At 38.1% G+C, this 22,189-nt stretch overlaps 1 long non-coding RNA gene across 1 annotated transcript in view; it reads left to right on the forward strand.

Moving 5' to 3' along the window:
* The first annotated feature begins 799 nt into the window (after nt 1-799).
* LOC149918639 (uncharacterized) overlaps nt 800-22,189 on the forward strand; it is a 32,534-nt gene continuing 11,144 nt past the window's right edge. The window contains exon 1 of the long non-coding RNA XR_016465615.1: nt 800-880. This is a non-coding gene — a long non-coding RNA (uncharacterized LOC149918639). The remainder of the gene's footprint in view (nt 881-22,189) is intronic.

The raw sequence follows: 22,189 nt of genomic DNA on the forward strand, positions 1-22,189 counted from the left end.
ATGGCTCATTAAGTTATGTGGCTATTTTGTGCAGCAGGCCCATAATGCTGCATTCCTGGCTTTGGGAAAGGACATGCCTAACTCTCTGTTAATTAAGGCTTGTCTAAGAATGTAGCTTTGCCACACTCCAGTGTTTTCATAGGAAAGCATCTGTGAAGGAAGACTGGGAGAGGAAAGCTATTTACAAGCAATAGTTTATTGTGGCTAGAGCAGATTTCTCACTCTTCATATTTTGATGCCCTGGGCATGTTTACCTTGTTTGTAAGCTAGTGTGATACCTTAGATGGAGATCAAGAGGACCATCAAACTTGCTGTTATAAATAGCCTCTTCTCTGGAGAGACTAAATTCCTCCCAAAGCAGACACATTTAAAAAAAAAAAAAAAAAAATTCAAGTCTCGAACAACAACAAATAAATCAAAATAAATCATAATAAGCTTTAATACAGCATAGCGAAAAATGAATTTTCCAAGGTGATCAGAGCATTAAAAATTAGAGACACAAGTGAAGCAGAGTGGAGGATGGGAAGCATATTACAGCAGTAAGGATTATCATCAGGAATTGTTGTCATCTTTTAAATACTTTGTTTAAATTCATTTATTATTTAATTATATTTATTATATAATTATAATACTTATAATATAAGTGTTATAATTATTTGGCTATTTTAATTTCCAGAGTGCTACAGAACAAGGGTGTGTCACACTTGCCAGTGTTATTAAGTGTAGGATGGGAATACAGGGGCTGTTGACTCTGAGATCCTCAAGGAATCCATACAGCTCCTAACTTCTTCTTCTTTGCAGGGACTACAGGGCCACCAAACCCAGTTCTTCAGAGTGCCACCAAATCTGGGTTGTTAGAGGGCTGAGAGCACAACCTCAGGTAACAGTTTGACTTTGAGAATGGTCATAACATGTTCTCTGTTGGAATGGCCCTGCATGAGTTCAACAGTGGTAAATGAAGAACCAAAGTATGTACAGTGTGACTAGAGGGATGATGACACTGAATTATTAAGCAGTCTCAGATATCAGTGTGGAAACTTGAGACACTCACCGTTTCTTCCATTTATCTGCATACATATTTTCCTTCAAGTTTTAATTCATGGTTTATGTAAAATTGTAAAGCATAAAACTCATTCATGCCATCTAGTTCTAACTCCCCTACCATGGGGAGGGTTGCCAATCACAGATACTAGAGACTAGACAGTATTCCCACTTATGTAATCATAAATATGAAACAATACACTAATTTCAGTACAGTTACTTTGAATTTGTATCAGCAGAACAGAGTTTGACCTTAGTAAGCAGTAGCAAAAAGGATACACTTATGTGTTTTAATGAAGATATTTTAAATAGCTTCGGAGCATGGCTGTCATTCTGTCAAACTCTAAGGATGGATTATTTCTGCATATATCAAGAGGATGTTCTCTGCAAACTGGTTATCGAGTACATTGCTAATAGGCTGCACACTAGTTTGATTGTTAAATACAAAACCAACTCTATTACTGAATATCAAACATCATGCTCCCAATAGGGAAATAAGCAGGATTTTTTAATGCTGAATTTGATATTATTATATTTAATACTGAATTTCAGTACCTACGGATTGGTTCTAATTTATATAGCCTTTTCTATAGAACTGACTAACTCTTCAGAGTCAGTTTCTCCACAAGATCAACTGATGTGTTTGTTCACACGTTGTTGGTATATGAACTATTTATTGCTGCATGTAAAGTGGTTGAAAGGATATAGAGTAAATATTTTCAGAGAAAATAGTCTTTTTATGGTATCTAATTAAAGAGTTTTGTTTTCTAAACATCCTTGAGAAAGACACTGTGCAGAATGAACAGTAATGCCAAAGTGTGTGTGTTTTATAGAAAGAAAATAAGTATTATCTCATTGAGGGGAGAATTAGTTTATTCCACTTTTTCAGTTCTAACATTTCTACATTGTGACAATCATCCTTGTGATTGCTAAGATCAGGTTGAGTTCCTTCCCTTGAGAATTCATTGATGCATCTCATTAATCAACTCGAGATAATGCTGTTAAAAAGTATTAAAAATATCCATGCCTCTAGCAAACATCTGTCAGAATGATGATTTCCCATGCTTTAGCTATAATGGTTGGTACTAGAGCAAGAAGCAATTCTTCTTTCCAATTCTTTCTGAGCAGTATTTTCAAGACAGAGATACAACTGTGTTTTTATCTTCACTGCTGTTTAAACTTTGGTCTGGTACCATTGCCTGACTTTCCAACATCTGTTCATATTTCTATTTGAAAATCTCCTGGGGGACACCCCTGGTTCCTCAAGGAATAATGAGAGCTCTGTCATTTCTCATGTAGCTACCATCAACTCCAAGGGTACCCAAATTCAAGGAGTCAGAATTTCAATTCTAAAGGTGTGTCAGATCTGCATCCGTTAGCTGTTAATTAGCATATTTTCAGGAAAGAAAAATAAAGACTGCTGTCTGCCTCTCTTTCAGTGCAAGTATCAGTCAACTCAAATCTCTCTCAGCAATGAATTAGCCTAATCTTTTCTATGTTGTGCTGACATAGATGAAGAGCTGTCACAGGGACGTGTACTTCGTCTCAGGTGAAGGATTATAATGAACTGATAAGAGGCAGTAACCTTTTAAAATACTACTGCTGTTGTGCAAGTTAGCATCTGTCTACAGCTTGAGTTTCCATGAGGATCACTCCATTACTTTTTATTCACATGGCCTTTAAAGAGTGAACACATATCCTCTCTATGGGTTAGGCAGGTCTGTACAAGCATGGGGCTTATGCTTGCAGATAGTTCTGACCTGAGTCAAAATGTATAACAGGTAGAGAAAGGTTTGATGTATGGCCAAGTATATTCTGTGCATGTGTCCTCTATAACCATTTCTCAATGCTTGGGTCATCAAAAACAACAAAGCACTGGACATCCCTCCGCATAAAATACTACAAACTATTTATTCTCAGTTATATTTGGGTTTACTAAAGCATCTGTGTTGCATTCCACATAAGTCATGGTTTCTGAGTTCTGTATTTTCTATCTCACTGCAAGCTACCAAAGGGACCTGAATGTTCATTTTCAGAACTACTAAAAAGAAGTATACATTCAAGCTATTGCAATGCATTGTTAAAAAAGACCTCAGAACTGTCTATGATTACAACAAAAGAATTTTGCAGGTTCTTGGGCAGCCTGGCTATACCCAGGAATATAATAAACTAGATGATTAAATATGTCTGGTGTTCAGAAGTGAGTTTAAATATGCATATATTTTAAAGGAAAATAACTTGAAGATAAAAATACAAGTTGAGAATAACACCAGCAAAATGTACATTAAAAGTAAAAAGTCCAGTAATAAAAGGACCAAATGTATTTTCCAGCTTTGCCAAGTGAATAGTAAATTGGAAAGGAAAGTAGGGAAAGCAAAAGAGTTATTTAAAGGTCAAGTTCAACATTATGTCTGTAACTATATTCACATTTTGTTATGTTTGCTCTTAAAAGAGAGAACTTCAAAAGAACAGGCTGGTGACTGACATTGTGAAGACAGAGGGGCATTAAGGCTTCTTAAGCAGATTTTGACAATATTCAGCTATTTGACAACATTCTCCTATTAACATACTTTGCAATCAGAACAAAAACAGAGTTGTTGGGTTTTTTTTTTCTTTTTTTTCCTCAGCATGGCTTCCTGGGAAAATGCTGCATTTTTAGTTGAATAGAATATTCTACCATATCCACACCACAACTTGCTGACACGTTGCATGTGTTGGCTTGAACAGTAATCCTTTTCACATTTACTTCTTTCATTCTGGATTTGGAGATTTACACAAAGAGATTTTCATGGTCTTTCTGTGAGAATAGTACTACTATCCATTCCTACAGAGAGAGGAAACCTCAAGAGAGACTTGTTAAATGTGTTGGCCATTTGCTTGACCTGGAGCCTCATCCAAGTAAAACCCTTATCAAACTCATCTGTATATGCGGTAGGACACATGTGCCTAATGTGACACTCCTGATAAAATGCCTTGTTGTATTTACAATAATAGAGCTGAATGTCAATCCATGGTCCCAACCACAAAATTGCATTTTTTCACAGTGGTTACATAATTTCCTGCTAGAAATGTTCCTTCTGTACTGGAATGAGTAAACTGCATTGAAGGAATGGAGACATCCTAAGCCATGCATGTATTTAAAGGAAAAATATGAACCCACAAAAGGATATACGTGTTGAAACAATAGTTCCACGGGTATGTTAACCTAACAAATTTATAGTGGATATTGACTTTCAAATGTTGATTTTAACAACCAATTCTTTTTTTACAAGTAAGTCACAATATTTATGTAAGCTGAGAAATTTTCTATAAAGCCAGTATTTGAGTGCTATCGAGTTTTGAAGGACTCTTCTGTAAACTAAAACTAAATCTCTTTTTCATGCTTTTACTGCTATTTCTTCAGCACAATGTCAATCATTCTTCTCTCAGCGGTCACTAATCAGATTATTTGTGTGTTTCCACACTGCTGCATCACAAAACATCATGCCCACTTGCCTCAAAAAGATAATATCTAACACATATGGAGACTGCCTTTGATCTCCACGGTCTAGCTAGAGGTCACAGACCTATCTTCTCCTCTCCCTCACTTCAAATAGCCCCTTTCATTTACTGTGAAACTAAACATTGGAAGGACAAAGGCAGGAAAATAAAGGCCTTGATTTACTAGTGCTTACGTGTTTGGCTATTTCAAGGTAGATTTTACTCTCTTAGGTCACAATAATTGCATTTCTGCATCATAGCGTATTGTATTTGTTTTCATGCATGCAGCCTTCAAAATTCAAGCTGCTTTTTAAATCAATACTTGTGTTGTTCATAACTAAACAGCCATTAAGAGCCTGCTAATCAATTTGCAATACCCAGCACTGAATCCAACTCTGTGCGAATTGCATGGGAATGTTCAGTAATTTGACTTGGCTGCTGGAAAACTGATTTGTCTTTATTCATGTAAAGTTGTTAATGCAGAAGAAGTACATTGGGTAATCTTTTGAACTGTGGTGAAGATAAATCTGGCTGGGAGGGTGAAGGCGGCAAATGATTTAATGGCATTTGACAAAGGAAAAGAATATTTCAGGTGCAAATGCCAGACATGTTTCAGCTACAACCACTATGCTTTTGCTAAGGACTGACTCAGAAGGAGTTCACTTGCTGAACTTTCTCAAGGAGAAAAGCCAGTATGGTTTTTCTGAGTATATTTAATGAATGAGAGTTTCACATGAAGTATCAATATACAGTAGCAGTTACTGGATTTTTTTTGTTCATATATTTCTTTGTTTTTTAAGAGGTTAGCTGTGAAAGAAGTGATTGACCTTTTTTTTTTTTTTTTTGCTTAAATAGTTAAAAATACTGTCAGAGTAGTCAGCCATCCTCTGCTGTCTTCAGTGATGGAAAGATCCAAAGTTCCTCAGAAGAAACCCCAAACATGAGGTCATTGTTTGCATTGTAGGAAATCATGAGCAACTGGTGTTTCTTGGCCATTAAAACTTTGTAGAGACATAGAAGACATAGACATAGACATAGACATAGATAGACATAGACATAGACATGCCTTCTTAGAGGCAAAGAGAACTGCACGACCTCACAGTTTAGTGATTAAGGCATTCAGAGTGCAAACAGGAGAGAAGCCATTGTTCTGTGTCCACTTTCCCCTACAACTTTTCCAGGATTATTTCTGCATGTTAGGCTAAATCTCCATTGAAAAAAAGAACAGTTTTACAAAAAGTCTGGAAAGCAAAGGTTTTCCACTTTTCTTAGGTGATTACACACTCTTTCTCTTACATAAGTTTGTTCTGGCACCATCAGAAAGATGTTTTTTATGCAGTGGACAGTAGAAACAGGAGAGGTGAGCTCCAGTATAGTCTGTTCATCTTGGGCACTTAACAGGAAGGTGAGTAAGTGAATCTGGGCCTCTGGAGCTCTCACACCATGGACGATAATTTCAGTACCTACCATATTTATAGAGAGCTGTAGCCATCTCTTTTTATCCATCTAATCTTTTTTCAAAATAATTATTCCATCATTCTCTTTGACTTTAAAAATATGAGATGTCATCTTTGGGAAAAGATTTTGCATTATTGTCTGAAGTAGAGGGAAAACAATGTTGGAACAGGGTGAGATTTAAGATGACCTTTTCAATACTTTCTCTAACTCAGTACCTGCTCAAAATGATGTCTGTTTTCAGTTTTTCAGTTTGTCCTCAGGTGTTTGTATCTCCTCTGAAAATCAAGAACTAAGAACAAACAGTTGGAACACATTTTGAAGCAGTTGCCTGGAAGCAAGCACAACATATTCAGCATGATATTGCATATGTGACATTTTGCATCCATTTCTAAGGGACCAATGAAGGAGACAGATATGTCCTGTTCTGAGGAGAGAGCTCTGTCAGTGTGTGCTCTTTCCAAGAACCTGCCCTACATTGTATAAATGAGAGGATAGTCTCTCAATGAGCCATATGCAAAGATACAGCTCTAGCATAGAAAAAAAAAGTTAGTGTACATGGAGATATGTGTATATATACTCCATCCTTTAAGTGGAAATTTCCCTTGCAGAATACTTGCAATCTAAGTTTCCTGTTCCACATACAGCTGGATACAACTTTACACCCTTGGCCAATCAAGAGTTACTCGTGCCTGTATCTCAGCAATCTGCTAGGAAACATTGTTGGGTGTAATTATAAAGCTAGACAGGACTGGAAGTTCCAGCTTGCTTCTGTGGTTATCATAAATTTCAGAAGTACTTGCTTCTCATGACAGAACTCATTATTCTTTCTTTAATTTACATCAGGCATCTCTTGTTAACTCCTAATCAATGTAGTTCTGAGTCCATCACTTCTGGATTAAGTTATGAAAGAGGTGTCAGCTGGTCCTAATGATCTTTCTATACACTGACAAATTTTGCTGATGAAAGCAAAATCTTAACTAACATCAGTACTTTAAGTGGTATAGATTATTCTCTGTGATATTTAAACACATTAAGGGAATGGCTGAAGAAACAGTTGATGGGTTTAAATGTGAGCAAATGTTAAGCGATGTGTTCAGGAGCTAAAAATACCACTGCTACATTGCTGAGCAAAAAACAGAATGCAGAGATAAAGGGAACTGAGTGGGTTGGAAGAGCACATACGTAAGGATGGAGTACTCTGTTCAGTTGTAGGAAAAAAAAAAGATTAATATGATGAAGAGAAGTTCTGCTTGGATAATCTTCTTTCAAAGATTTTCCTTCCAGAAGTATGAGAAAGCATCTACAGCAAGACTGGAAACTGCATAGAGGTTAGTGAGGCAATGGCTGACTTTGTAGAGTTTAAGCCTAATATGCAGATTACATCCAAAGGAAAAATAACAAAAATAATTAAAGTCATGGGAACTAGGGAGACCTCAATATCAGGAAAGATTAAATATGCTATGACTATTTTGTTTGGAAAGTGAAAGGAAGTAAGACATCAGAATTAAAACTAACAATAGCTAGAAAGCAATGTAGTCCTTCCAAAATTTAAAGAATGATAAATAATTAAAGGTCAGCAGATAAAAAATAGTGAACTTAATATACTATTCATGCAAAGAGTGAAATCAGCTCCTTATTTCTTAAAGTTAGATTTAAAAGTTGCTCAGTAAAATCAGGAAGAAAAATAGACATACATGAAGAAAACAAAAATTTTCTGCTTCTGGAACAAAATAGAGTAATCTAGAAGGGGCAAGAAAAATATTCTTTTTTCTCCATGCAGAAAAAAATTAAATTTAAAGGCAATTTCAAGCATGAGATGACATTTTTTGAAGATAAGAAGGCTGGAGGAAATAAGGCCAACATTCAGACATCAGAAATTAACTTTCCCATGTCTGAGGAAAGGCACCCTTTCATGCTATGGGTCATTCAGCATCATAGATTAAAACTATTTTGTACCATTACTCAGTTAATCCAGATGCTACTTTGATATCCAGTGTCTGCAGACATTCCCAACAGACAGTGACAGTCGACGGGAGGAATTAAAGTGCTGTCTGTGAGCCCTTCACATCTTTCTGACATCTTTCTCAAAGGGAAACGTTCAATAACAAAAGTGAAAACAGCATTTCCAAGATAATGAAAAAGGCAAAAAAAGTTGATATCCTGTGCTGGAAGAGCAAATGAGAAGGCTAACACTACATCACTTTCAATGCGAAACACGCAAGGTGCTGAGTACAGTTCAAGGTGGTCTGTAGGGAGCTATTTCCAGTAGCTCTAATTCATGTGGGAAGGTCACCTCCTCTGGGAATCCTGTTATACAGGATTAGGCAGAAACCCTATGCCTTCCTCTGCCTGCTGCTGGAAAGAGAAAATCAGCTGATGTCCTTACTAATGGGCATCCTACACCTTACTGTCTGCACATTTCATGTTTGTGACTCCGCGTGTATTTATTTGTGCGCCAGACCAGCAGAAGCCTCATCTCTTAAAGATGACAGCTGAGAGCTTCTTTTTTGCCTGGTAAGGCGGTACTCTATGAAATCATTGTTAACAGTTCCCTTTCCAGAGAAGCAATTAATTGAACTGATTAATGAACACTGCAGAAGAATTGCAATCAGGTGACTCTTCAGGGTGAGAAGGGCACACTGTCCATGGCAAGTTGGTATTAGTTAGTACATGCCAAGTACTATGGGCATTGGCACCTTGCTCACAAGAAAGGGAATTTCAGAGGTCAAAGGAGTGTCTCTTCTTTTTGCTCCTGATTTTCTAAGCCAGTAGCTATGCCCAGCTACTGCTAGTGTGGTTCCATTTCTCTCTCCCTCTCTCTCTCTCTCTCACACACACACACACAATTTCTCTTATCATTTTATAGTGATAAAAGTCTTCATCATTTTAAGCTGATTTACTGTGGGAGTCAGTCTTATACAACCATCAGGTCTCTGTGTGAATGCGTGTTTATAGCTGTATTCTGTCTCCCTCTTCATACAGCAGCTTGTGCACCTGCTGTCTGATTTCAGTCAAGACTGGCAAATGAATGGTAGTCTTCTGATAATTAAGTTACTGCAAATATTACATGCAGGTAGAGAAGAAAGGAGTGATAAATGCCCAGACTGGGGGAGAGCTGGCAGCACAGCTTATCGGTCACAAGAGAATATGTTTATGGCAGAGATCTCAAAAACATGTCTATCAGGTTTCTTAGTCACCAAGTCAATCAAAATCTAGAAGAAAATAAGCCTCATTAGCTCTAGTGCAAGGGAACTGCCTGTTCTAACAGCAGGCTGTGGCTGCCACAGCTTAGGCTCAATTTCCTTATTAGGGATAAATGAAGAAGCATAAATCTCTCTCTTTAGGCCACAAGTGTATGCTGATAATGCTGCACTGCTGTTCTTTATATCCATTGCATGTCCTGAAGCTGAGCATGTAAATAAACTGATAGTTCAGAAGATTGCTCTCAGCTCAACCAAGGGGCCTTCCTAAGAAGTGAAGGGCAAGAAATGTGCGTGCTCCAGACTGTACCAATTGAAACATCAGTTATTTGGGTGATAAAAGTCAAAGGAAGGACAGATCCAAGCATATAACATAAAAAAGGTGGTTTATTGAAGAAACAGCTGCTATGTAAATTGCTTACTAACAGGATTTTATTAACGTGGATAAATTTCAGCTTAGTAATGAAGATTTACAGCAAATCACTTCTGAGCCTGGACATTTTTAGTTTTCTGATATGGAAAACCTCACGGGAGGCTCTTGGATCATCAAATCCGCAATGACTGCATGGTCTCAGTGCCACCTTCAGGAAAGAGCTCAGCTCAGGTCATGACAGACAGCTGCCAGGACACATGAGATCAGCACACAGCAGCCAGCTGACACATGGGCCTGACTGCCAGTGCAGCAGGGAGATCGGCACACAGCGAGAACCCCAGCTGCACACTCAGTGTGCTGTCCATCCCCAGAGATAATACAGCAGGTTTTCATTCCTTACTCTTCTCCACAGCAGGCTTGTCTGTACTTCTGTTGTAGTTAACAACTATGAGCAGATCAAGCTGTGCTTATGACCAAAATTACATCAAAAAATCCCACCATGGTCTTTTTAATACATATATCCCAAACCCACGAGTTTACCATGTCAGATCTTTAGAACTCTGTGTATTGGGTCACTCCTCAACTTAGCTGACCTGGTTTGTACTTTAACTCCGAAGCAGTCAAATAGGACAGCCAGTGACATATAACAACTAATTGGTCTCTGGAATAAATACTACACTTAGGGTTCTTTCCAAGCTCCTGAAGCCATATTATACAGACTTATGCAAGGGAACCTGAATTTTGTTACAAGCAGCTGAGAGGCAATTCCTGCTTACAGGGCAAATATCTGCTCTCAATTATAAAAGGTAACAGATGGCACAGGCCATCTGAAACATTGCAGACCATACATTCACTGGCAGATAAGGCCTGTTTCTGGTGGGAGCCTTTTTAAAATCATCTCCTGTACACAGAGCTCAGTATTCACATGGGATTTTGCTGAGTGGCTGCACAGTATTTCTCTTGCTGTCTTAAGAGCTAACAGCAGATGTGTTCAAACTCACTGAAATGTTGGACTGCTTAGGGGATGCCAAACACTGCAGACACTTTTCCTAGCACGTGGCTGTGATTAAATCAGTACTCAGACATCCTCATCTTATGCCCAAACGTGCATCCTCACTGCAAACATGTACAGAGAAACACCTGTTAGGTGATGGAGATGCCTTTCATTTTTGGCATGGGATAGATACAGTCCCAGTAGTCACAAGGATGGCTATCAGCTTCTTGTGAGATGTGCAGCAGTGAGCAGGCTATGGGACAGCCCGAAATTCAAGTTATGTTAACCTACTAACAGTGTGGGTCACCTTGTAGTCTACTGCTTTACTTACAATAACAGCCCCCCCAAAATCAAAATAATGGTCCATATTCCAACACATAATCCCCACTTTTACATATATCTTAGAAGTTCTTATTAGCTTCTTCTTCACCGAGAAGAGATAGAGTCAGCCTGTCATCACCCCTGTATTGTCATCCTCAAACACAAAAGATTGTTCCCCTTCCTGTCAGAAAGATTAAAATAAGGCAGTTATTGTTAGCTAAGAAATTCTTGCTCATTACATTATTATTACTCAATGAATCAACTCTTTATGTCTTATTTATTTCCTGACATTGAACTGTCTTCAACAGAGCATTGTCATCAAAATGAAGAAGAATGTGGCAATAGAGGAACAGTTATTTTTACCACTCAAAACATATTACTCATTTCAAATATTGATTGAAGAGGAATTCTGTTTATTTTGTAACCCAGTGCATGGAAAAACTAGTTATGAAGTGGGAGAGCACATTTTACAGAACTGTTTACCAGAACCAAAATTGAAAAAAAAAACAAAAAACCTAGCTACTGATAAATAATTTTCCCATAGCTACAAAACTGATTTGTAGAAGTTAAATTGTTTGAGGCTAATCAGGCTAATCTGAGGGAGAGGAAGTTTACCCTCCATTTCCCATCAGATTCTCTTTAATTTTGCAGTCACATTGACAGGTGGCCTCATCACTCAGGCATTACAGACCACCTTGAAGATATCAGCACCGCTGGCCTTTGAAGTCAGAATAATCAACAAGCCATTTGATACTCTATCAGATGAAATGGCTCTGTCAGAAAAGGCTGGCTCTCAGGTGTACTGATTGTCTATCGAAAGAAGATAACTTGATACAGTTTACCACGCTACAGATTCATAGACCTTATGGGATGGTATAACAGATGTCCTTTTAGAAACACTTCTTCACAAAGTCTTTTAAAAATATTCCCAAGCCACTTCATACAGAAATTACCATACTCCAGTTTCTTGTGTACAATATTCCCACTATACTCCAAATTCCTGTAAGTTATGCAAATATATTAGCAACGGTTAGGGTTGTAGATGCACAGATTCATGTGACATAAACACATACAAATCCTGCCAAAGGCTTAATTCAGATATTGAGTAGAACACTATTAGGAAAGTCTCTATTGCTACAGTTTTCAGAAGGTTAATTTATTTATTTTTTTTAGGTTTATCCAGGATAGTAGGATTTTTTTCTTGGACTACTTTGACTTCTCAGTACATATCATTATCCTTGATTCTAATAATATTATGTGTACTCAACAAATATAGTAACTTAAAGAAGCTGTGTGGCTTAATATTAAGAAACTGAATCTCTTTCAGATGTACATATAAATATTTATTTTCATAATTATCTGCTGGCTGATTAAGATTGAAGTACTTTGTAAATCTGTACAAAAGTGAGACTGAAGGGTACAAAGGTATTTTGCTTTGTTTTGTTTTTAAAGTTCAAACAATTTCAGCTATTGGGATATGGCAATTAAATTCTTCCTTACTGAGCTATTATTTTATAATATCCACAAAATCACAGGAACAGTTCAACATTATCCATTTATGTTTATGTGGAATTGGAACTGAAAGCAGGAAAACTAATTATAAAAGTGCAGAAAAAGTACCAAACATTTTATTGTTTGATTGAGTTTCTTGAATAACCCACAAGGTTTACATAGGCAGAAATGAACAAAAATATTTGTTGCAATGTTAGCGGTAAGTCTTCAGTATTTTATGTCTGTAGTTGAGAAAATTATGCTATACCTTCATCTATGTATAATACAGGCAGGAAACTCACTTTTCCATGAATGACACTGGCTTGTTCTGATAGTAATTAATTCATCAAAAACAGTCCCAGAACAGTCATTCAGTAGTGAACGGTTTATCTGGTATCATTAGTGCAGTCCAAGGACTGAAGAACATCCTTTTCCTAGTTCACACCAGATTACCTGGAATAGGATAGTTGTTAGGGTTTATAAGACCTTTGGAAACAGTATTGTCCCTGTTATATACACATAAATCTTACATTTGTTTGACAGCTAAAGCTTGAAGCAACACCACTGGACAAATCTTCACTGTCCAGTATCAACTCTGATGCTGACAGTGAATACAGAAATGAAAGGAAAAGATAGGAAAGAATGAAAGCTGCAGTGAAAAATACCAACCAACCAAACAAAAAAAAAAAAACAAAAAAACACCAAACTAACAAAATAAGATGTGGACCCTAAATATAGATCACTTTTCATAAGGGAAAATTAATAAACATTTTCACTGAGTTGCATTAATGATTTTTAAGCAACTTGCTTCTGTTAGTAATTATTCTTCATAATCTCATCTCTTGTAACAACCGCTATCATGGTAAATGATCTATTGGAGATTTTCTGTGTAGGGTAAAAATAAATCAAGCAAACGTATACAGGAAAAGCCTCCATAAAGATGGAATACCTGGAGCAATTCCATGGAATGACTACAATTGAGGCTTGTCAGAGAGGCCTTGAAAGATGTAGTAGCTGACTGAAATGAAGATTTATAAGAGGTGAACTTGGTGCACTACGTGCAATGCAACATGTTTGACAGGCAAGACATGAGCCCCAGTGCTTACATCCTCCAGTCCAAATGATGTGCATGACAGATAAATAGGGATAAAAAAGTGGGAAGAGTTGTGAATGTGTTTTAGAGAAACATTTGTTGATGCTTCAGACTGAAATTTTTTTGGTAATGAAATAGAGAATATACACATACAAAATATAAAGAGGAATGCTGTATGTCAGTCCTAAACACTGTGACTCATAGACCACTTTGGAAAGGCAGGCAAAATGGATGAGAAAGGGGATTTTCTGTCTTCACAAAGGTGTGGCTTGAATATTTAAAGCATTTCTCCTTTGTTGAGAGAAAGCTGTGAGCTTATAGGTCAGGAGCCAACAAAAGGAGGCGGACAAGTCTTATAATCACAGTACATGGTTCTTAAACCACTCTGATACCTGGAGGATGCAAACATTCCAGATTTATGGAGAGGGTCAGAGACTTTTTTTTATTGCAACTGCTGGACTAAGAGAGACGTATTTGTGGACTTGTTGCTCATGAGTATGGTAGAATCATTTGGAAACTTGATGGTCATCTGTAACAACAGCAAGGAGATGGTGGAGTTTAAAATCCAGGGAGAACAGAGAAAGACAAAAAGCAGCCAAAACAGCTCTGATCTTCAGAAGTTCTCGGTTGTTCAGGGAACTAGTAGGCAGGACTTTATAAGAACCAAAGGAGCCCAGGAGCATTTTGGATAGAGTTTTAAAGGATAATATTGTTGAGAATTATTCTGAAAACTTGACTGTCTTCTATGATAGAGTCGTTATCTTTGTAGATGTGAAGAATGCAGCCAATGTCATTTACTTAGTCTCAACAAGACCTTCGTCGTTGTCTACCATAGTGCTCTTGTAGCCAAATGGGGGAAATTGAATTGTATGTGTGGACTATGATGTAGCTGAAAAATGGGCAAGGTACCTGAGTGGATACAAGCCCTACTGCTTTCTGGTGAATGCCATCCCTCAGGGTGTGATATTAGGACCAACTATCCATCTGTATGTTGTTAGTATTCATCACTCTCCCTGATATCTTCATCAATAAGTAGAACAGTGACTCCATGCCAGGTGTATGGATGGCACTGATTTGCAGTACAGGTGATGAGTGGGAGTGCAGGACTACCATTCAGAGAGACCCCAAAGCGCAGTGGAAACGGGCTGGCAGAAGCATCAGGAAGTACAATAAAGGGAAATGTCAAATTCTGTATATGGGATGGAATAACATCATGCACCAGTACAGACTGGAGCTGATTTATAGAAACAGCTGGAATCCTGGAGGGTGACAATTTAAATGTGCCAGCTTTGCACTCTTACAGCAATAAAGACTGCATGCATGCTGAAATACATTACAGTGAGCACAGTCTGCAGGTTTTGTGAAACTATTCTTTTATCTGACGCTGGCAGGTCACATCTGGGATGGTGTGCCTAGTTATGGGATCTTCTGTAATACAAAAGAGGCCTACAGACTGGAGAACCCAAAGAAGGCCCACCCTAATGGTGAGAGGACTGGTGAGTATGAGATATTAGAAGAACCTACTCAAGGAAGAAATACTGTTTAATCTGAGGAAAAGGAGGCTGACTTTTTGCAAGTTTATGTCTGCCTAAAGAGAGGCTGTAGTGAAAATGAGGACAGACATTTTTCATAGGCATATTTCAACAGGATAAGAGGTTATCGTCAAGTTGCAGGAGAGAAAATTCTGAACAGATGTAACAAAAAAATCCTTTACAGTGCAAGTAATAGAGCAACAGAAGAGGCTGTGGAATTGCTGTTCTTTCACCTTTTGAACAGAAAGCCTTGTTTTGAGTAGAAGAAGGCCTTTAGAGATCCCTTCCATCCTAAACTGTTCTATAATTCTATGGCCTCATACTTTGCCTTATTCACTTCAGGATCTAAATCTACAGCTTTACTGCAGACATATAAAACATGGCTGAGGCTTTTCCAAAATTATATATTTAATACATAGAATATTATATACAAAATCATCTATTTCACCCTGATATATTTATATCAGTCCTTTCCCAGAGACTGTTTCCATGTTGACTAGTTACTACAAATCCACTTGGTCAAATTAAAACATAAATATTCACAAATCTGGCAGAAGTCACCTTCCAGCAGCATGTCTATAGCAGTTCAGTTGGCAACAAAAGTAAGAACATTCTTGAGGAGGTTGTACTTCTAGTCTGTAGCTTATTCCATCTAAATTTTCTCAATATTTGCATATGTGCTCATCACCCTCCATTCTGGCCTCTATTGAGTTTCAGTGAAAAATCTGTAGCATTACACAATTTCTAATTTTTTTTTGTTCTTTTCTTTTAGGCTGAGTTTCAGCCTGCATCAGCACAATTTTGAATTCTGCATGAGTTCAGAGTGTGTAACTGACTGTAAGTTTCAGTGAAATGCCAGCTGTCATCTTTAATAATGAATCAAGCACAACAGGCAAACAGAGAAGTTTCAATAACAAGCAAGAACAGTCGAACTGAATTTATTTCCAGATGTGGAGAGGGAGGCTTTAACTTCTTCCTCCAACAGGACTGGTACTCTAATGCCTTTCAGCATGATTTTTAAGGCATTCAGTTGTTATGTAACATCCATCAATTATAAAATATATTTATGAGGTCTTGCTAGCAGTTGTTAACAGCAGTATTGTGGGATCACATTTACAAGGCCTAATGAAATGGGAGAGGAAGAGTAATTGGATTGAAATTGGTAAATGAAAGCTCATTCCGGGAGGAAAAAAGGTGTAAAATTGATGAGGTCTGACGTGTCATCAAACGTTGAGGATTAAATTAAATACCAGTGGGGACATATACAGTGCTTATTATAAGTGTTTAATTGCAAGGATAACTTGCAATTAATGAATAAATGCCTTACAAAACAGTTAAACGTTACTCTTCATTCTACAACTCGATGTTGTCATGGATAAATCTTCTCCTATCCTCACATGGAATATTTGCCCCACATTTTTATGTCTTCTTTTGTCTATCTGCAAATATAAACTGTTTTGCTTTCAAAGACAACTTGGTGAATTTAAATCAGGTGCTTGGAAATACTTTATTTGTATTCTTCGGAAAATAACTAAATGCATTCCAGCTCACTCTCAGATGAAAAATTAGACTTCAGAAAAAACTGGAAGTACGAAAGGTTTGAGGTTTTCCTTTTAGGAAAAAGCAGTTTTTACTAATACAAATTGTTAGCAATTGAGCTGAATCTTAACATCTCCACTTAGTGCCAGTTATCTCTGGAAAAATGCTTCCAATAAGGTAAATTGGACCAAAAGTTTTGAACGCTAGAAAGAGGCTAATGGATCCAACAATGACTTTATAATAATAGTTACACGTAGTGTCAGCAGGTTCCATTTCCACCCTAATCTAAAAACACACATCTATGCCCTAGAAAAGAGAAGTTTCAAATCACTTGATTTAATGCTTAAAATGAAATAACAGTAAGTTGTTAAAGCTGTGTTCTCAATTTCACACAAGGTGAAGAAGGTCTGTTTTATGGGCTCCTAGGTCTGCTAGAGCCTTTTTTGCTAAAAGGCCATTTTCAGCTCTCATATAAATTACTTAGCTAAAATACTCTGTATATAGTTTCTTTACCAGTAAAATAATACCCAGAAACTACTCTTCGGTGCATGAGAGGTAAAGATATAAGAAATATTATAAGAACACTTGATAAGCAATCTCTGTACTTTGTCCTCTGTCCTGTGTCCTGAAATGACTTGTATTGCAAAGTGCAGTCCAAATAATTGAAGGCATACATCCAGTTTTCACTGTGTTAGTAGCTACCAACGATACATAAGAGCAGTAGCTTTGTAAGGAGTAGCACAAGATGTGCTTTTCTCAGAAAAAGGCTACAGCTGAAATTTTTGTGTAGATAATGTATTCTGAATGCTAAAAATAAATAGCAGAAATAAATTAATTTCTGCTGCCTGAAAATGATCTTTATGAAAGATGTGTTGCATTTTAGGATATATCACTTTAAAATAAAAAGCCACTTATGCGATGAGCACAGAAGGAAGTGAAGGTTTCTCCTGCAGCAGTCAGTGCACTGGAGGAATGTGTCCCCTGCAGAACCTGCACATGCACCCAAGTTACTGCATAAGCCATCATCTGAGCTTGTGCAGTGGTGTAAAGGACAGATTGTGGGCTTCCATGGGAATTTGTGCCTTCCAGTTCTTAGTAGGTTGGCTACATGCACTTTCTGCGGAATATTAGTAATAGTTGTAGAAAAGACTGCTTTAATTATGTAACTTAGAAGAAGTTACTAGTCTGAACTACTCATTGTGCAGCCAAAGTCTGAAAATTTCCATTGAAGGTTAATATTTTTCCCTACAGTGTAACAGTGCAATAGTTCATGGTTAAAATGGACTATGTAGTTTAGAAAGACAGATGACCTTGATTTAAAGATGCTAAGTGACAAACTTACAACAGCCCTTAGAGATTTGTTTCAATGGTCAATGCCCTCACTTAAAAAGCTGTATCTCATTTCCAAATTTAAGTTCAACTTCAGGGAGACTGGATTCTATAATAGTTTTGACTCCCATGATGAAGTTCCCACAATATCAAAAATGTTCTCCCTGCATGGGGATTTTCTCTTCTACCGTGATAATGTTTCTTCTCTGTTTTCAAATTAACACAGCTATTTTGCTTAGTAAAATCATTATTCACCAATCATAACAAAGAGCTGGTAGCGAGGGACAAAATAGCACTAAGTTTACAAGCTGTTTGATTTCGAATTGGATGAAAGAAAGCACCTTGGGCACTATCCCAGGCTACAAGTTGACGTGTCATTCTGCAGCCTCCAGCCTGACCTTTCCTTCACATCAGCTGAATAATAAAGAGACTGTGCTGTCAGAGCAGCTGCCCTACCTCTAGGCAGGTAACAGTATCATCTTCATGAATGACATCTATGTCGCATTTGTGACATGTCAGGAAGTCCCTAAAACTCCACAGATCAAAACAAGTGAGATTTTGATATTGACCTTGAGGTGATGATCAAATATGGTCACTTGCAAACTGCAGACATTTGGAGGCCAGCTGTGAAACAATGAAGCTGCTAGATATTTGTGTTATGTCAAAGACCCATTCATGTTCTAAGTGATATATTCATCCTGTTTTCAACAGGGGAAGCCAAAAAGTCCTGCCACCTTTGATAATGGCTGTTTCTATAAATGTACTTCTCTGTTTTGTTTTAAACATCATTGCATCTTTGTGGAGGTTTTTACAGACTTCTCAAATCATGACCTGTTTAAGACAAATAAGTAAATATTTTACCTCATTCATACATTCAAAGTAACACTAACAATTAATAATTAGAAACATTTCATAAAACAGGAAAACAGAAATATAGTCACAAAAAAGCCAGCACTAGTATTTGCTTAACTACATGCATTTCTGAAAAATAAAAGTGCCAAGAGAAAAAAAAAGCTGAAAGGAGTGGGAGTTGTATAACTTTACAAGTTTAACAAGCTGCTCTACTCCCTCATCTGGAGCACTGATATAACCAAGCAGGAGGATTAGGGATGTACCGCTGTTTCACTGCCTACTGAAATATGTAAGTAACTAAACACTCTACATTGGGCTAGGCAATTTTTTTCTCAGAATTACTCATAAAAGCCAATGCCCAGAACTGCAAGATCCTTAAGGAGCTGATAGAAGTACAGAAAGAGGTTGTATTTTAAATGTGTTGCTTTCTTGAGGCTACAAGCCTTTGCTGACTGTAAGATCTTTCCCAATTGACTTTTGCAATTTTTGGTCTTCTGGAGATGGAGTTCTAGAGGCTTGCAGAATCATGGAAGCATTCAGGTTTGAACAAACCTCAGGAGGCCACCAGTCTAACCTGCTGCTTATGATGACGTTAGCGATTGAGGCACCCTGCTCATTACAACCTTCCTGAAATCTCTGTATCTTCAACTCCCATCATCTGGGCAAATTCCCTAAACTTGAGAATTTTGGATTCTTTCAGTCTTTTTTGTAAACTAGTGCAAACTGTTATCTCAAACTGGTTTTTATTCACTATGTACTGTATAGATGCTTAAAACTTCTCAGAACTGGAAGTAAAAATTCAGCACAGTTCCAGCACACTCTAGGATGACAAAGAGGAAGTACTCTGGGGGAATTTAGGTGAAAACTAAGGGACCAAGTGCACCCTCAGTAAGTTTGCAGATGACACCAAGCTGGCAGGATGTGTTGATATGCCTGGGAATAGGAAGGCCTACAGAGGGATCTGGACAGGCTGGATTGCTGGGCTGAGGCCGATGGGATGAAGTTCAACAAGACCAAGTGCTGGGTCCTCTACTTTGGCCACAAAAACCCCAGGCAATGCTACAAGCTTGGGGCAGAATGGTTGAAGATTTGATGGAAGAAATAGACCTGGGAGAGTTGGTTGACACTCAGCTAAACATTAGCCAGCAGTGTGTCCAGGTAGCCAAGAAGGCCAATGGCATCCTGGCTTATATCAGAAATAGTGTTGCCAGTGGGAGCAGGGAAATGACCATCCCTCTGTGCTCAGCACTGGTGCAGCCACACCTTGAATACTGTCCTCAGTTTTGGGCCCCTCTCTGCAGGAAAAACATTGAGGCCCTGGAAAGCATCCAGAAAAGGGCAATGAAGCTGTGCGGGGTCTGGAGCAAAAGTCTTATGAGGAGCAGTTGAGGGAATGGGGATTGTTTTTTCTGGAGAAGAGGAGGCTCAGGGGAGACTTTATCACTCTCTATGACTACCTGAGGAAGAGTGTGGCAAGGTGGGAGTCAGCTTCTTCTCCCACATAGCTAGCAACAGGACTAAAGGGAATGGCCTCAATTTGTGCCAGGAGAGACTGATGTTGGATGTTAGAAAAAATTTATTCTCCAAAAGAGTGGTCAGGCATTGGAAGGGGCTGCCCAGGGAGGTGGCAGAGTCACCATTCCTGGAAGTGTTCATGAAAGGTTTAGACGTTGTATTAAGGTTGGTTTAGTTGGAAAAAAGGTGGTAAGTGGATGGTTGGACTGGATGATCTCGGAGGTCTTTTCCAACCCTGGTGATTTTATGATACTGTGATTCTACTAAGATTCTATGATTCTATGGAACGGGGGGTGAACTGAGACTCTCTGGTGTTATTCAGAGTATGAGAATAGAGAAGACTGATACTAATTTTCAGTATACTTTACAGTTTTCTTAACTGACCAGAATTCGGGTAAGTTAGAATTTTTTGTTACAGTTTATTGCTACTGCACACATTTCAGGCTTTTCACTTACCATCCCCTTTTCCCAATAAATTGCCATGGCATTCTTATATAATTTTGAGATAGATCAGATAGAAAATGAGTCTAAGTAGTGAATACCACAGTTTTGGTTTCCATAGCAATTGTAAACATATAGAAATAAAAGGAATACAGAATACAAGAACTGCTTCCAGGCCAAGTGGATAATCTGTGTCATTAAGGACTTATGGTAAAGTCTGTCTGATATATATTTTTTCATATTTTCCAAGAAGCTTCAATTTTGAAAGCCCCGCTATAAATGAGATGTTATTTTAATAAGAGTAATTTCTTATGTCAAGAGCATTGATACCATATAGGGAAATCAAATACACTCAAAATCACAAGATGGGAAATGAGCATTTAATCATAGAATCACAGAATCATAAAATCATAGAATCATAGAATCACAGAATCATTTGAGCTGGAAGTGACCATTGAAGGTCATCTGGTCCAACACCCCTGCAATGAACAGGGACACCTACAGCTCGATCAGATTGCTTAGAGCCCCATCCAGCCTGCCCTTGAATGTCTCCAAGGACAGGGTATCCACCTCATCCCTGGGCAATCTATTCCAGTGCTTCACTACCCTTACTGTAAAAAAACGTCTCCGAATATACAACCGAAGTCTCCCTTCTTTTAGTTTGAAACCATTGCCCCTTGCCCTATTACAACAGACCTTGCTAAAGAGTCTATCCTATTCCTTCTTCTAGCCCTTTTTAGATACTGAAAGGCCACTATTAGGACTCTACAGAACCTTCTCTTCTCCAGGCTGAACATCCATGGCTCTCTTAGCCTGTCCTTACAGGGAAGGTATTTCATACCTTGGATTATTTTTGTGGCTTTCCTCTGGATGCGTTCCAACAGGTCCATGCCCCTCCTGTACTGAGGTCTCTAAATCTGGACACACTACTCCAGGTGTGGTCTCAGCAGCACAAAGAAGGGCAGGATTGCTTCCCTCTCCCTGCTGATCATGGTTTTTTTGTTTTGTTTTGTTTTGTTTTGTTTTTGTTTTTGTTTTGCTTTGTGCAGGTCAGGGTACAGTTGGCTTTCTGGACTGATAGGGCACATTGATGGCTCATGTCCAGGTAACCATTCACCAGTACTCTGAAGTATTTTTTGTCAGGACTGTGCTCAACCCTTTTGTCCCTCAGCTTGTTCTGACAGTGGGGGTTGCCATGACCCAGGTGCAAGATCTTGTACTTGGACTTATTCAATCTCATGAGGTTCTCCACTGCTTGAGCCTGTCTAAATCTCTTTGGATGGGTCTAGGTCTCTCTGGATGGTAACACTTAGCTAACAGCTAGAAAATAACTATTTGACACATTGGTCTTCTAAAACAATACAAAACAATGGGTCTTTAGAACTTAGTAATGGAATTTTTTTTCTTTCCCTCAGAAAGAGAGAAATTAAAATAAGAAAATTCTACTGTAATGCCTTCCTCATCAGAAAAAATAATGAAAACATCCCCTCACACAGTAGTCTTTTTGTAAAGATTGGATGAAAGCTGGGC

Source organism: Phasianus colchicus, chromosome 3, assembly GCF_987193195.1.
Source record: "Phasianus colchicus chromosome 3, bPhaCol1.hap1.1, whole genome shotgun sequence".
Taxonomy (NCBI): Eukaryota; Metazoa; Chordata; class Aves; order Galliformes; family Phasianidae; genus Phasianus; species Phasianus colchicus.